Raw genomic sequence first — 14748 nt, forward strand, 5'->3', positions numbered from 1 at the left:
GTAGAGCAATGAGTCGCATGTCAACACAAGCACCGAAGTCAACATTACCTTCCTTCAATTGGGCCAAGTGGCGGTGAATCGAGGAAGTACAGTACATACTGACGAAACTAAAATGAGCTCTAACATGGAAATTAAGCGTTTCCGGACACATGCCCACATAACATATTTTCTTTATTTGTGTGTGAGGAATGTTTCCTGAAAGTTTGGCCGTACCTTTTTGTAACACCCTGCATGTCTCACGTAGTGGTAACGATGAGAAAATTCGAGAAATTAGAGCCTATGCAGAGGCTTACCGACAATCACTCATCCCAGGTGCTGTTCGCCAGTGGAACAGGGTGGGTTGCAGCGCTCAGTTAGTGGCACAAAACGTACCCTCCGCTTCACGCCTTTAGGTGACTTGCATGTGACTTAACTGGCAGGAACAATAAATCTCCTATAAATTTAATCGAGTGTTTCTGTTGTACTGTGCACACAGAAAATGGCCTTATTGAAAAGGCAGTATCTCTATGTAGGACTTCTTTGATACGGACGGATACGTAATATAGTTCCCTGATGACATAATAGTCACCAAAAGGAAAACCGAATTGATCTGGAATCTTAAAGAAACTGAGCCTGTGCTGCCCAACAAACGCAATGTGAAAGACGGAATGATCACAGTGAAAAAGTGAAAAAATACTAAAAAGATCAAAAATTAGAAAAGAAGAGAAAATCATGAAGAAATTCATTCACGTTTTCCACATATGATCGAATTCGAAGAAAGAAGATGTCAGACAGATTATAAAATGTGCAGAATGGAGCATCTATGCTGAAATGAAGAAGACTGCTAGCAGTACACTCCATAGAGGACTGTACAAAACCAGCATGTAAGATTGGTGACCGAATCACCAGCACCAAAAACGTCGAGTTTCACAGTCGAGACGATTTTGGTAGCAGGGAAAAATCTGCTCAAGTACCGCTGCCACCAATGGATTCTGAAAGGGTTTAAATCCAGAGAGTTTGGTGGCCAGGTACTCTCCGAACTACGTAAGAACACCGGGAGCTGTGTGACGCGTTGTATTGTCCTCCTGGAGGATACCATCGTGTAGAGGGAAAACGAACGTAGGGGTTTATATAGTTCCATGCTTTTGTTGATCCAATGTGCTTTCAAGAATGATGAGAACACAAAGGGAATGCCACAAAGACATTCCCCAGGCCATAACGGTCCTTCCTCTTGTACGGACCCTTCCGAGGATTGTTGCTGTGTGTTTGCTATCAGTGCAATGGAGCGTAAAACATGGTTCAAATGGTTCAAATGGTTCAAATGGCTCTGAGTACTATGGGACTAAACATCTATGGTCATCAGTCCCCTAGAACTTAGAACTACTTAAACCTAACTAACCTAAGGACATCACACAACACCCAGTCATCACGAGGAAGAGAAAATCCCTGACCACGCCGGGAATCGAACCCGGGAACCCGGGCGCGGGAAGCCAGAACGCTACCATAAAACATGATTCATCTGAAACGGTCACCTGTTGCCACTCAGTGTAAGTCCACTTGTGGTTCTGGTGAGAAAATTACAGCTGTCTTCGACGGTGAGCAGTTATCTGCATGCGTCCATCAATGAGGTGCCCAGAGCGGAGGCCCATACGTAGCAACTCTCGCTGAACAGTCGTTGAGAAGACACTACTGGTAGCCTCTTAGTTCATCTATGCGGTCACCTGCTCTATCTCCGCAGTCGTCATTCACTGCTGTCATCTGTGTCCCGTGGTACACCGCAGTTGCTCAAGCGCCAGTTTTGGATAATGCCATTTTGCATTGTACGGTACACCTTAATCTCGGCTGCATGCGAACAGTTTGCAGACTCAGCCGTTTCGGTAATGTTTCCACACTTTCAATGATCAAGGTCGTTTGTACGTTAGATCAATCGCTGTGCTTCCGCAATACGATAACGGCACCACTATTTGCCGCGTTGTATTGAAACGCTTCATATACCCTGTCACCTGTCGTCTGTGAGTGGTTATTTCACACTGACGTCCAACATCTGCGGCGGTCACCTTAACGTGACTGAACCGTTTGTATGCGAGAAACTTATATGCGAGGAACCCAGACTGATAATTAGTAATAAGTGTATATGCAGCCCCAACAATGTACTGTCATAAAGGACCAGCAACTTAGTTTATTTACTATTTCATTACGTTTCCATCTAATGTAAATGGTGACCAGAAAGCTTAACGTTCATTTTCAGTCCATTAGCTACATCAAAAGATATAATATTACATATTCCAGCAGCGAAGATATCGCCATCAAATGGTTTAAATGGCTCTGAGCACTATGCGACTTAACTTCTGAGGTCATCACTCGCCTAGAACTTAGAACTAATTAAACCTAACTAACCGAAGGACATAACACACATCCATGACCGAGGCAGGATTCGAACCTGCGACCGTAGCGGTCGCTCGGTTCCAGACTGCAACGATATGGCCATCGCCCACGTCTTTGCGTGGGAGTACTAGGAGTGGAAGGCATGTAAAGCGTATCCTGAAGGCGCAAAAATCATTGCACTAGTGGTCATAATGCGATTTATACGACGTCCATAAGGACATAATTATTGTCTTTCAGGCCAAGTTTGGACGCTTTACCGAAAGGCTATGTTGCAAATTGTTGATGTGCCCCCGTGGTTAAAGTATACCGTGCATGGCAAAATGGCGCTATCGAAAACCGCCGTCGAGGCTCTTTCGTGCACCATGGGCATAGATAATGGGTGAACGACGGCTATGGATATGTGTATGGGCGATCAGACGTGCAATTGCTGAGCAACTTACCACCTTGATGAACCAAAGGGTTACCAACAGTGATTCCTCAAAGACCATGCAGCGAACGTTGTTGCGTTTGGGCACATGTTCATGCATCCACGCTGACTACCGTCCGTCAGCGACGAAGCCCGGAATTTAGACGCCAATAGCGCACCTGAACGTCCACTGAGCGGCGGCAGATGGCCTTTTTAAATGAATCACGTTTTATGTTACATTGGACAGATGACCGTGGGCGTGTAAGGAGTGAAATGTCTGGAAGCAAACACGTAGCAACAATCATCAGAACGGACCAGGCCGGAGGGTATTCCCTAGGTGATCTCATCATACTGGAAGGCACAATAGACCAACACAAGTATGCATCTGTCCTTGCATGCAATATTTTTTCTCGCCACGATGGCAGCAAGACAGTCCAACGTGTCACACAAAAATGGTTCAAATGGCTCTGAGCACTATGGGACTTAACGTCTGAGGTCATCAGTCCCCTAGAACTTAGACCTACTTAAACCTAACTAACCTAAGGACATCACACACATCTATGCACGATGCAGGATTCGAACCTGCGACCGTAGCGGTTGCGCGGTTCCAAACTGTAGTGCCTAGAACCACTCGGCCACCCTGCCGGCCGTGTCACACAGCTTGCAGCATACGTACATGCTTTGAAGAGCACCAGCAAGATTTTAGCGTATTCCCTGGCCATCAAATTCCCAGGAGTTAAACGCAGTCGAGGATTAGTCGGACGACCTCGGTTGGGTTGTCAAAAATGTTCAAATGTGTGTGAAATCTTAAAGGACTTAACTGCTAAGGTCATCAGTCCCTAAGCTTACACACTACTTAACCTAAATTATCCTAAGGACAAACACACACACCCATGCCCGAAGGAGGACTCGAACCTCCGCCGGAACCAGCCGCACAGTCTATGACTGCAGCGCCCTAGACCGCTCGGCTAATCCCGCGCGGTTCGATTGGGTTGTTTGTGGCATGGATATTCAACCGAGATAATTAGCGCAGCTGGCCACGGCACAGGAGACAGCATGGCCGAAACATCCCTTTTGATACCTGCCAGCCGGCCGCTGTGGTCGAGCGGTTCTAGGCGCTTCATTCCGGAACCACGCGGCTGCTACGGTCGCAGGTTCGAATCCTGCCTCGGGCATGGATGTGTGTGATGTCCTTAGGTTAGTTACGTTTATATAGTTTTAAGTCTATGGAACTAATGACCTCAAATATTAAGTCCCATAGTGCTTAGAGCCATTTGAAACATTTTTCGATATCTGCCAGAACCTCATTTATTCTCTTCCTGCAGGCCTCGCAGTGGTTCGCGAAGCAAAACGTAGTTATTTAGGCTTTTGACAGATGGTCACATAAAGAAGACGAGACGGAGTAATAAAACTATAAAATACTAAATTTTAGAATACAGATGTAGTTAACCAAAATGTAGTAAGGATAAATTACAATAGTGTTATTCGTCGGTTATGACATTCCCACCTCTTTAAAACTTGACTGTAACAGAATGTCAATGGAACGTTCAAATATTTTTCCGATACCCCTGGTCAACAATAAACATGGTTTCACAGTAACATGATTCCAATGACCCTCTAAGACATAAAACATAGCGAATAGAACAATGAGTCTGCAGTCACCAGGCAGCAACTCTTTGGGAAAGTGCCTGCTGATGTCGTCAGAACATTTTAAAGCTGTGACTGCATTTTTATTATTTTAACCAAGTATGTGTGACACCATATTTGTGCAGTTAGAACGAGTACAGAAAAGTCAAAATAATAATTCTAAAATTGTAAATGCAGCATCTACTGACATATTTTAACATTCTGCATTTTATATTTTCATTAATATTGTGTTTTCTGATTTAGATAACGGTTCGAAAATGAACGCTAGCGTTTGAAACTAGTCACCATTAAAATTGTTATATGACGGAAACCTAAATAAATAATAAACTACTAATAGACAGTAGAATCACAGAGAGAAGATGGGTGACAATGTCCAAAAGCAATATCTTTCGTTCATTTAATGGGGATGTTAATGCGGACGACGTGTGTTTAAAAATAGTTGTGTATGTGATATTGAATGTCCACGTAGGCCGTATCGCAAAGCTGGTGGCAGACTTGGTTTCATTGACAGGATACTGGGAAAATGCAGTCAGTCTACAAACGAGGCTGCTAACAACACTGTTATGCATCGCATCTTAAAATACTGCTCAAGTATGCGGCCACACTAGATGGGACTAGCACGGGCTGTTATACATGTTGTGTAATGTCCTTAGGTTAGTTAGGTTTAAGTAGTTCTAAGTTCTAGGGGACTGATGACCATAGATGTTAAGTCCCATAGTGCTCAGAGCCATTTGAACCATTTGCTACACGTGTTCAAAGAATGTACCACGAATGGTCATACTCTTCCTTTCTCTCACGGGACAGCGTGACGCTATCGTTGACACACCTGTATTGGCAGACGATTCATTGTTACAGCATCTAAGGCTGGTATGGTTCACCTAAGTTTTTTACTAAAAGATTCCTCGCATTTGCGCTAGTGACAATTCAAAGACAAAAGTCTAACACCAGAAGAAAACTCCGCGGACTTCATTCATGTGTATCTCTAGCAGTACAGCAGCAAGTAAGACAATGAGTAACGTAGTTTGAGTCGAAATTTCATTTAATTGCAGCTCTACTTGATGAAATTTTGTTTGTAGCACCACCTTGTTTTAGGCCACCTCCATGGGACACGAATTTCACCCCCACAATCTCTACAGTACAGACAGCGTCCTGTGCGGCGTGGCAAGTCTGCTGCACCTTCATTATACCGCCATTCGAAGCGAACGTAACGAAGAACAAACCCAAGTGTCGGTCGTCGCTGCTTCGTTACGACCGACGCAGTGAGCGCTAGACACTGGCGATGAGCTCTTGCTGCATTTCCCAGTTTGCCTGGAAATCGCACTGCCTTCTGGAAGGCCACGCACTGGAGTGTAATCATTGCATGTTGACTACTCTAAAGCCCTATGTTTTCAGGCAATACTGTTTATTCTGTAGTCATCAACGAGTCAGAGAAGTATACGTCAGACTAGACAAAACGTTCGACAACGTAAAATGGTCGCTGAAATTGTTAGAAAAATAGGTGTACACTGTAGAGAAAGACTGGTATGTAATGCACAGTTTGATTCAGCTAAACTGTTCGTCCGAGATATTTCACCGTTTAATGTATTGTAATTCTGTTTTCTCCCAAATAAATTGTGAAAGAGTCATTACTAAATGACGTATGGTATCTTTCCATAGCTACATTAGTCACAAAGAAATCGTTATCAATTTCGCTTGTCACATGGAAATAGAGTAATCTCTTATTTTTGACGCAAGTTTTTTTTATGCTACTATCATAAGTGGTTCGGCCTTCAGGATAGCAGATAACATGAAAACATGAATGGAGTAATAAATATGAGAAATATGGCTTCTACAAAACATCAAGCCGTTAATATGAGGAAAACTATATCGGCCAGACAGGTAGGTCATTTGACTTCACATTCAAAGAACGCATCTACGCCAACTGTAGAACAGCATTAAGTTCACATATGCAAAAGGATGGACATGATATTGGTAGCACTGATCAAAAGCTAAAAATTTTACAAACTACTGAATAAATTGTAGAACTATAAACTTACGTCACGAAACGCAGTGAACCGGATGAACTCCTTAATGAACAAAATGAGTTTGCAACTAATGTATAATTTAATGTTCATGATAATTTACTTAGCTGAAGTAGTCGCTGCTTTCTGCATAGATTCTCCAGCTGATCATAGGCCTGCTTGTGAGCGAGTGCAGCATTGTGCTGTTCGGCCACGTCTGCCCTTCCTAACTTCTACTCAGCCCACGTCAACACCTCGCAGCCGGAAGAAGTGTGCCAGCGAGCTGCAACAATGAATTGGCCTGGTCGTCCATTGCGTATCTCACAAGCTTACGTGCAATGGTGCAAACATCTGCCAGTCTGAAGTACAACTCCACAGGCCACCGACAAGTGTACCGCAATGACTGCTACTCCGTCTCTTTTATTGTCAAGAACTCACTTTGTTTTAAACTGGTTTGCTGTTTTACCTTCCGGTATTTACTCTCACATTTGAAGAATAGGTGTCTTAAATATTATTGCAATAATTGTGGTATTTTAAGGTTTTTATGTTTACCGAGCCATGTGGCGCACTGGTTAACACACTGGACTTTCATTCTGGAGGACGACGGTTCAAACCCGTGTCCGGCCATTCTGATTTAGGTTTCCCATGATTTCCCTAAATCGCTTCAGGTAAATTCCGGGATGGTTCCTTTGAAAGGGCACGGCCGAATTCCTTCCCCGTACTTCCCTAATCCTATGGGAGCAGCGATGACCTTACTGTTTTATCCCCTCTCCCGAATGAGCCAACAGAGACGCGCTTCTGGCACAAAAAGCAGAGAAGAAAAAGTACAGTTAGTGTGTGTGTATAATACCCTGATTTCTGATTTTCTCTTTGGTTGACAACGCATGAGCACTTTTTCATTAAAATTAAATACCCCCCCCCCCCCCCCCCGCCCATGGTATGAACCATATGAGTGTCAATAGCACTTTAATAAGCTCACGAGTGGATCTAGTGAAAATAATTACACTTGTTTCAGGCCTTAATGTAATTCGTTAGAATAAATCAGACACCGTCCCCGCAAAGGTAACGTCGGTTTTCCCAAATTAATCTTTGCTGCTAATACAGTAATTCTAAGAGAAACGAATTCAATAGCGTGTCTGTCTTCAAAACCTGATTAGCAGTTTCGGGGAAATTACAGTAATTAAAAGTTAGGATTTATCTGTTTTAAACAGAAACTGATTATTGAATAATACGAAAGTTTGTGTTATTATACGAATTGTCACATCAGGTTGATTGGGTGCTCCAGCTGAGAGTGACCAGTGACAAAAGTGGAACACTTTCTTCCGTGAGCGCTTACAAATGTTTCGATGAAGTTTCGTTGTCCTATGATTACTCGTTTTCCATTGGAGTAACGTGGTAGCGAATCTTAATTACACCTTTTCACCCTGTATATCAGGGTATGGAATCACCAGCTATTGCGTAGACAGCAATCGGTTTCGTGTTTAGACCAGATATATTCTAACTTCTAAACACAGTACGTACTACGATTTTCAAGGTCATATCTTTTAGAATTAGGGTACTAGCAGCATTTATTACTCTATTTACATCAGAAAAAGCGAAGCTGATAACGATATCTGTATCTTTGTTATAACTAACGAAAGAGAGTTGTCTTCACTTCTTTTAGTGAGATTTTGTCATAATTTTGGTGAGTGAAAACAAAATTACGATATCATAACCTTCCCGGAAATTTTTGAAGTCGACAACTAAGCTGTATCACTCCGTATAGAAGAACTACAAGAAAACAGACAGAATCGAAGATTTTGAGATTAAAAAGAGCTTAAGACCGGTAGATGATGATCAATTTGGCTTTAGGAAAGACGTAGGTACTACCAGAAAGGCAGTTCTGACACTGGGGTTTCTACTGGAATCAAGGCTCAAGAAAATTCGACACACGATCAAAGTATTCTTCGACCTACAAAAAGCGATCTGCAGTAGACAGTGTTACCTTCGAAGCAGATAACGATTGACGGTCAAAGGAAGGAGGACATGAAAAGCACACTGTCAGAGGCAAAGAGTGCATTGATTGATAGGGAATAGTGAGCAGTGGCAAAACCGGAATAGATGAGAATGCGGCGTTTGAGATGTGGTATTGCATAAGAATGTTGGGAGCTAGGTGGACTGGTAAAACAAATAATGAAGAGGTGCTCCTTAAAATCGGCGAATAAAGTAACGTATGGAAAACACTGGCAAGAAGAAGGAACGGGATGATAGGACATTTGTTACATCAGGAAATAATCTCCATGCTATCCGGGGAAGCTGTGGAAGGTAAAACCCGTAGTGGAACACAGAGATTGGAATACAGTAACTGAGGCCGTAGGTTGCAAGTGCTACTCTGAGGTTAAGGGATTAGCACAGGATAAGAATTCGTAGTAGGCTGCATCAGACCTGTCAGAGGACTGGTGACTTAAAAAAATAAAAAAAGATACAAATGTATTTGATATGAGAACTTAACTTTTCTGTAGAGTCCTCACACGGCTGGTTTCAGCGATGAAGTTAATCCAGATACTGGTCATGAGATATCACATGAGCAAAGTTTCTCATAGATCGTGTGATCACCGTCTTCTTCGGTCACATGTTCTTCTAAAGAAGTTGAGCCGGTCGGAGTGGCCGTGCGGTTCTGGGCGCTACAGTCTGGAACCGAGCGACCGCTACGGTCGCAGGTTCGAATCCTGCCTAGGGCATGGATGTGTATGATGTCCTTAGGTTAGTTAGGTTTAATTAGTTCTAAGTTCTAGGTGGCTGATGACCTCAGAAGTTAAGTCGCATAGTGCTCAAAGCCATTTGAACCATTTTGAAAGAAGTTGAACTATGTGGCTACGTTACCTCAGGGCTCATTCTGCCTGGGGACACTTCGGGAGGAGTTGGCGCGATAGAAGAACTGGAACGGAAGTTGTGCAGTCTTGTCAAGATCGTACGAAAATGTATGGAAGAATTCTTATCTCACTAGAGAAACGAGTACCGTACTGTGTGCAAACACGACGTCGACATGTGGATCACCACATTTAACATGTACGAGAGTGCAGTAAATGGTGGCAAGTGATGAAGTAATATCGTACTACTTGTTAACGTAGCCATGCCTGTAATCGATAATTACATCGGGACTTAAACGAAAACTAATCGAAAATGTAACACATCCAAAAAAATTTTAGAAATTGGGGTAACATTCCTTACTGAAGTTAGTGGCGGCTTGTAAACACACATTCGCCGTTACCTCTCAAACTACTCGTTTGCGAATCCATATTTTTGTGCTTCTATTATCATATAGTTATTTTATGTTAACCGGGGAGCTAGAAACGATGGAGAGGCTCCTTCCCCGCTGCAGCCGCAGTGGCGCGCAACCCCACGACGACTATCGCAGTCCACTTCGCCCCTCCGCCATGCCACACCGAACCCAGTGTTATTGTGCGGTTCGACCCCCGGTGGACCCCCCAGGGAACGTCTCACACCAGACGAGTGTAACCCCTATGTTGGCGTGGAAGAGTCATGGTGGTGTACGCGTACGTGGAGAACTTGTTTGCGTAACAATCGCCGACATAGTGTAGCTGAGGCGGAATAAGGGGAACCAGCCCGCATTTGCCGAGGCAGATGGAAAACCGCCTAAAAACCATCCATAAACTGGCCGGCTCACCGGACCTCGACACAAATCCGCCGGGCGGATTCGTGCCGGGGACCGGCGCTCCTTCCCGCCCGGAAAGCCGTGCGTTAGACCGCACGGCCAACCGGGCAGGCTCTCATATAATTCATCAGTGTCAATTATTCGCTATTAATTATGATAGCCTCTGCATATCAATTCCACAGCAGCCCTAAGATACAGAGTGCAAAGTGCTTCTGTTTTTGTAGGTGCACTAAGTAAATTTAGCAGGTTTCAACGAAAATAAGCAAAGTTTAATGAGTGAAGCGCCAACCGAGCTAGTAAACACCAGCCTTCCGACTGCTATAAGCATCTGCATCAGTGGGGCTACGAGGCTCATAAGGGACTGGTCCAGTCTGACATGTCGAAATCTACCCTGAAATTTTTCATACAGGAAGAAAACATCGAAATAAATGCACTGTCAATATACACAATTCCCTTTACAAATCACGATCTCGTTGTGCTGCGTTATCTGTTTGCCGGTGTGCCATCAATCAACAACGATATGTGCACCGCAAGTTGTGCATGTGCTTGCTGCTACAGCTACGGCAGAGGTGTACATTTCTCCAGCGGCCTGGCGAGCTGCAAATTTGACACACTTCAATATTTTTTTTTTCAAAAAAATACTTTCAGGGTTACTTAGCTGCCATGAGCTTGGCATAGAGTTTATTCCGTTGTATTCTTCCTTGATAAACAATTTCAGAGCTGGTTTCTACATGTCAAATAGGACCGTTCCCTTGTGAGAGGCACATGGCTCCTCAGTGATCTCAAATACTGATTTAAGAACTGTTGATCGACGTATTTAACGAGATCAAACTGGTGGTCCTCGTAAATGATTCCTGGGTGTTGATATTCCCAAAAATCATTAATGGTGTGCTGCATGGAAAAGGGATTCACCAGCCACTGAATTAAAATCATGACCCAAGTGAATCTAAGTCTATTATAGCCCTTCTCAAGTTGCCCATGTCAGTCAGTGACATTAATATCTTCACTAAGCACACTGCAAAAGTGGCGTCTAATTAAAACAAAACAATGAGATAAAACTAGCGTTTCTTAACTGTGCAAAATTTCGGACCAGATTCGTAGTCCAGAATGAATTACTATCCTAAAAATCCATTAAAACATGCAACTGGTCCTGCTCGCCTGGTCGTGGATGGGCCTACATGAATTTAATAATAATAAAAAAACTAAACTCCTCCCGACCGGGCCATGAAGGCTTAACGGCACTGACCGGCCGCCGTGTCGCCCTCAGTTCGCAGGCATCACTAGATGCGGATATGGAGGGGTATATGGTCAGCACACCGCTCTCCCGGCCATACGTGAGTTTCCGAGACCGGAGCAGCTACTTCTCAATCAAGTAGCTCCTCAGTTGGCCTGACAAGGGTTGAGTGCACCCCGCTTGCCAACAGCGCTCGGCAGACCGGATGGTCACCCATCAAAGTGCTAGCCCAGCCAGACAGCTCTTAACTTCGGTGATCTGACGGGAACCGGTGTTACCACTGCGGTAAGGCCGTTGGCACATGAATTTAATAAAGAGTATAAAATTGCCATTCTTCACTTCTTCCTAACCAGCCGATGCTCCCAGATAATATCAACGTAAATGTTGTGTAAGAATCGAGGCTGCAAACGGTACAAGTAGCTGCCGCTACTACTACTCAGGCAACACACAGGCCGCCTCTCGAAACTTCTGCACGCTGTTGCAACCTGTCCTGTAAGTCTGAAGGGCCTTCTGTCTCAACATTGAAAATCTCTGCTAAGAGCAGAGTCGGCGCCACAAACAGAATCGTCAAATGAAAAAGGTTCGGCAAACTCTGGCCAATGACGTCACTGCTAAGGTGCTGTATGTTCTCCCACCAAGGACTCTGCGAAAAATGTTGTCCAATCGTCCGTCTTCACACCGACGTCGTTTCTAGGGCACTCTGTATTACGTTCCTGCAATATGTAATAAAATTAAGGGATCAATTTTTCGTAACCCCTTACCTGTCTGTCATTCATATGCATATGTTTTAAATTTGGCTCAAAGTTGCCTGCAACCCAGCTCTGCAGTGGTGCAAAAGCGAGACGTCCTCAGTTGTTACCCTCGACGAAAAGAAAAGAAAAAGCTTCTCAGAAGTTCACGTGAGGGTAACGAGGGTTAAAGATGTTACATTGGCTCTAAATTCCACAACAATTCTGTCCAACCGCAGCACACACATGTCATACAATAGGCAGGCCGTCAAATTCCCCTTAACCATTTTTCCTACCTCTTTTAAACGCCTCGGCTATTGAAGGTTAGAACCGTGACAACCAGAGTTGAAATCACACGGTTTTCTTAAGGGAGGCTGAGAAAAACATTTCAGACACATCATCGCTCAAAATTGACATGAAAACGTCTCCTGGGAACATAATGAAACCTCCTCTTTGCTTGGAGCGTCTGATTCTCACATACGACAGTTCGCAGAGCGATGAACAACATGTTCGAGACTGCTGCCAACCTCTGCAGCCACATTGAACGTGATCTGATATCTTTGGAGTGCAGCGCGATCGCAATTTTTGCTGTGTTGTACAGCTTGGAATCTCTCGGAACTGTTAAAAAGCATTTGACGGAATATGGACATGATGCGAAAAAGCAATGGATTCATATGCTTTTTCATTCCTTCTGTTTCGTACCCTCCCTTGCGTGATCATGTGAAAGGGGGCAGGGGGAGGAGATGGAGGCAACATTAAGATGTGCTTGAATAGAACGGAAAAGGATCCCTCGAGGAATTCCCCCTCCCCCCTCGCCCAGTTCGGCAATAACGTGGGTGCAATCCAAGCAGCTCAGTAGAGCATTTTACAAATGCACCTATTAGAAGCTTCTACAAACATTCAGCATCGAAACTGCTCTAGTGTCTGAAGGTCAAGTGACTTCAGTCATACCTTAGGTGGTGTTTCCCTGCCTTCATACGGGTTAGAGCAGCCGCAACGGAAAATTTTTGTCGAATTTTTTATCAGGTACATTTGTAAAGCACAACTAAGGTGTGTGGACCACCCATAGGGTATCACTGAACATGTTGAGACGGGGGAGGGGGAGCAGTTTTACGTTCAATAGGGCTGCAGCCCCACGATACCCTTATAGTAGGATTGAAACGTTCAGAGGTGTCAGCAAAGTTTTCAAGAACGTCTTCCTATTGCTTATCGCACTGCGAAATTTCGTTTTCGACTAAGAAACGTGTGTGAATAATCGTCCCGGGCGAAGGGAGTTTAATTGACCTCATTTATGCCATCTTCTGGGGCGTTTTCGCCGCGATTCGGAGCGTCTATGAGTGTGAAATCTTTTCCTCGACTACACATAAAAACCGCGTTTTTAACGCTGGGTTTCGCGGTTCTGACCTGCATTCGAGAGGCGTCAAAAGAATGGGTCAAATGTGGGTGAGGGGGAGTGACGACCTTCCTAATAGTGTGACATGTAACATGTGCATGGTGCCGTTGGGCAGAACTGTGGTGAAATCTGGTGTAAACGTGAAGCCATTAACCCGACTTAAGGCACATATGAACTTCTGAGATGTGGATTTTCTTACATGTACCGAAACATTGTTGTTTGAGGCATCACCGAGCCCGAACGTGATGTTGAAGGCGTCACGCTTTTGCACCATTTCAGAGGAAGATTGTACGCATCTCATGCGTCGGAATGGGAGACAATTATGCGTTTCGAAAAAGTAGTCCTTTTACTGTGTTTCGCTGTATAAGCAACCGATTTCTTTCTTAGTCCGCAAATGCACGACTTCCCTCGAACGAATTTTCCACATAGTCGGCTTCTACCTTCTCACTCTGTACTATTTTTCAAGAACGTCAAATGAGCTCATCTCCCACCTTTGGTGGAAGAATCCTCCACTCCAACGGGATGACGTCTTTTCGCTTTCGCTGGGAGACAATAAACGCATTAAACACAGCTGAAGAGCGTCGCTTCCTTTGAGGGGGCAGGAGATAGGGATCTGTTCAAACTGTTAGCCACTTGATTTGCCTTCCGGGAAATCACTGGGCTGAGTACAATGCTCTCTGCAGAGCGCACTTTGACCGACCTGTGCCTGATAATAAAACACCATATTTCAGCGAAAAAGTCGATTATACAAAAAACTAACTAAATGTTATCTAATAATGCAAGAGAGCTATACGTGTTACTAATGCCCTTTCTATGACATATGTTTTACTCAGTTAATTTACTTATTTTGTACTACGCAATGCTTTCATAATTAAAGTTAACCGTAATTGAAGTCCTGTTATGAAACAAACTGATTGCAACAGCAGAAAAAGATACTCTGATCTTCCCTTAATACTCATGTGCCACATTGTTTGTTATTAATCAGCCCCAGCCATTATTCATAATGCTGCTACATTATACAATATAGATAATTAACATTTAATAAATTGTGGGTGAATTATTTACTTCATAACTGACTGAAACGTATGAACTTAATCAGCATAAAAGCTTGCATCTTCTTTAGTACAGCAGTATATCGACCTAAAGAGCGAGTCAGAGATTAGTCTCTTGCTGAAGGCGAAAATGCACCGCAAACACGTGCCGCACTTTGTTAGTTACTTACAGCTCTCTGTAAAGCCCGCAGCCGCACAGCAAAATTCAAGTACCTCTTATTCTATGGAGCTGGTAGTCAGGCGACAAAATAATAGCAGTTTGCTTACCC

General features: G+C 43.9%; 1 protein-coding gene and 1 pseudogene across 1 annotated transcript in view; one reads left to right on the forward strand and one right to left on the reverse strand.

Moving 5' to 3' along the window:
• Positions 1–14748, forward strand: part of LOC126484954 (uncharacterized) — a 143959-nt gene that overhangs the window by 85995 nt on the left and 43216 nt on the right. The gene's annotated exons all lie outside the window — the stretch shown is intronic.
• On the reverse strand, positions 11488–11605 carry LOC126485444 (5S ribosomal RNA; annotated as a pseudogene).

The sequence above is a fragment of the Schistocerca serialis genome, chromosome 6 (assembly GCF_023864345.2).
Source record: "Schistocerca serialis cubense isolate TAMUIC-IGC-003099 chromosome 6, iqSchSeri2.2, whole genome shotgun sequence".
NCBI lineage: Eukaryota > Metazoa > Arthropoda > Insecta > Orthoptera > Acrididae > Schistocerca > Schistocerca serialis.